This window comes from Tupaia chinensis, unplaced genomic scaffold (assembly GCF_000334495.1).
Source record: "Tupaia chinensis unplaced genomic scaffold, TupChi_1.0 Scaffold000447_1, whole genome shotgun sequence".
Classification (NCBI taxonomy): Eukaryota; Metazoa; Chordata; class Mammalia; order Scandentia; family Tupaiidae; genus Tupaia; species Tupaia belangeri.
The window spans coordinates 1,711,110-1,714,113 of NW_006159952.1; the positions used below are offsets into that span (position 1 = coordinate 1,711,110).

The window sequence follows — 3,004 nt, forward strand, 5'->3', positions numbered from 1 at the left end:
TCTCAATGGAGAGACAAAATGCAAATACCCTCAGAACAAAGTAGAGAAAATGAGAAGTGTCCTGGAAAATGCAGGGGAGCCAGATGAGTAGGTACTGGATCATATAGGGCCACAAGAAAAAGTGTGAATGTAATATTAAATATAATAAGAGGTCATTGGAAGGGGTTTGGGAAGGGTGGTGATATGTGAAAAACAGATTAAAAAAATCTTAGATAAAACTGGTATACCACACAGATGTTTTTAGAGATGCTGGGAAAAAAAAATGATAACAGGGTTCCTGCTTAACTGTTGAAGAAGAAACATCAGAAAGAGATGTATGCAGAGATGCAGGAAATATTGTGGTAGAGTGGATGACAGTATAATGTTGAAGGGTAGAATGTGGGTGGATGAAAAGGAGGATAAGAATCAAGGACAACATTTAGAATGAATAAAAGAGAATTGTCTTCTGAACATGTAAATTGGAGCTTTGTAACAGATAATGCAAATGGAAACGCTGAGTAGATTTGAGTTCAATGAAAAGATCAAAGCTGAAGAAATGAATGAGGGGATCAAATGCATATGAACTTGATTTGGAACCATTAGCTGGATGAGATCAATGCAGGTCAGAGGTTCTCAACCCGATTAGAAAGCTCCTGAAAGGTGAGAAACAGGCCAGCGAAGCTTCATCTATATTCACAGTCATGCTCTATCATTCTCATCACTGCCTAAACCCCTCCTCCCGTCAGGTCAGCTCTGGGATTTAGATTCTCATAGGAATCCCTAGATGGGACTACCAAGTTGCAAGACAACGAGCTCAGGGCTCCCACTGATTAAGCATTATGGTTAGTTGTATAATTATTTCATTATATATAACAACGTAATAATAGTAGAAATAAGGTGCATAATAAATGTAATGCCCTTGGATCATCCCAAAGCCATCTCGCCCTCCTGCCATCTGTGGAAAAATTATCTTCCATCAAACTGATCCCTGGTGCCAAAAAGTTTGGAGAATATATAGAAAACAGTGAAGAGAGAGAGAGTGAGAAGACGACCTAGGATATCACAATGATGTAAGGATAAAGAGATTTGACTAAATATGAGAAACCATGCCTGCAATGGATATACCAAGAAGGAAATCAATGCGGTCGTGGGAAGAAAGTCAATAATATACACAAGATAAAGCTCACATTTAATGGCACACACTGTCCACAAGACATTTAGAAAAATGATGATTTTGTATAAAAACATCTCCAGAGAACTAACCATATGTGCCATTATTTGACTATACTTATTAGTTACTGAAATGTATCAATTAAAAAGTCGCTTGAATATATATAGTATCCCAAAGAAACTCTATTGGATGACTAACATTATTGAGTTTTAGCAAATAAAAAATGCAAGAATATGACCTATCAAAATTCAAGGATTGGAACAAAAGGCATACTCAAAAGGTATTCATATTTTTAAAATGAAAATAAAAGTATAGTCCATGCTTTTGATTAAATAATGAAGTAATAAGACAAATTCAAAGTAAAATAAAAAACATACATATACTGATTGGTGCTGATGCTACTAGTGAAATACCAAAAAAGCAGTATCATTGGTTTATCTTTGTTAATATTGGTGACAAAATTCATTTGATAAAATTATGTAAAAATCTATTCTCAGAAAATGGAAAACATAATAAGTAATATAAATGTGGAAAATTATGAGCAGGTTTTTCAAAATGTAAAAAAAAAATCTTTCTTAAAATAACTAAAGCAATTAGACCCTAAAATGAACAAATCTCACATTTATCAAATATGCAAATATATCTTTGTTAATATTGGTGACAAAATTCATTTGATAAAATTATGTAAAAATCTATTCTCAGAAAATGGAAAACATAATAAGTAATATAAATGTGGAAAATTATGAGCAGGTTTTTCAAAATGTAAAAAAAAATCTTTCTTAAAATAACTAAAGCAATTAGACCCTAAAATGAACAAATCTCACATTTATCAAATATGCAAATACTACTAAAGTTAATAGTCCTCATAAGGCAGTTACTTGCAAACAGTGGCAGCCATGTAAATAGATAAACAGTTTCTAAACTGTAATTTTATAGTACATACAAAGCTGTGAAAATCACGTGAAAGGTTTGAATCGGAATCATATTTATCTAGGCAGAGGAAGTAGTTAACAAGTCTACCATTATTACTATGTCATACCTGTATTCAGGACATTGACAAGTTATAACTATCACTTAAAGACACCACAGTAAAATGGTTAACTTCACTACACTATATCTGAGCTATTTAGAAAGGGGGATTTTTTTGTTTTTGGTCTAGCCATAGTTGTAGAGGTATAAGGTCACTGCTGCTCAATGCCAGAAGCCACATGGAAAAGCTCTGAAAAGGTGTAGCTGTGGATACACCCATGATCCTCCCTGGTGGGAGAGCTGGAAGGAGGATCGTGTCATGTGACCCTGTTGAGTTGCTTGGGTCTGTCTCTCTATTTATCCCATTCTCTCTCTCAAGAAGAAAATAAATACCCCTTTTATAAAAGCTATGAAAAAGTTTTTAAAACTATTAAAATAAATAAATGTCTTTATTATTATGTCAAATGAAAATAACTCATCGGATATTGAGTTAAAATATTAATTCTGTAAAGCACATGTACCATACATATACCACACCAGCGTGCAAATCATCCAACATCCTAATTAAAGAAAATATGTTGAGAAGAAAAGAATTGCTATCTCTGCATGATACGTTGATGAATAATGTTTATGTAGTTCTTTATATCACTCTGTATTTTGTAAATATTTCACAAGAAACATATATTTAAATTCGGGAATGAATAACAGAAACAATGCTTAAATATTTTAGGCAGAAGAAATGGAAGTAGGATTTTGGACGAGAGTCAGTATGTGAAGTTCAATAACTTCATGAGGAAGAACATAAATTTAATATGATCAATGTAAGATTTTAAATGGGCTGAAGCTCATTTCAATGAATCTTTGAAGGTGAAACATTGAAAGAGT

At 33.0% G+C, this 3,004-nt stretch overlaps 1 long non-coding RNA gene across 2 annotated transcripts in view; it reads left to right on the forward strand.

The window, feature by feature from the left end:
- Positions 1-3,004, forward strand: part of LOC102473303 (uncharacterized) — a 7,676-nt gene that overhangs the window by 1,925 nt on the left and 2,747 nt on the right. The gene's annotated exons all lie outside the window — the stretch shown is intronic.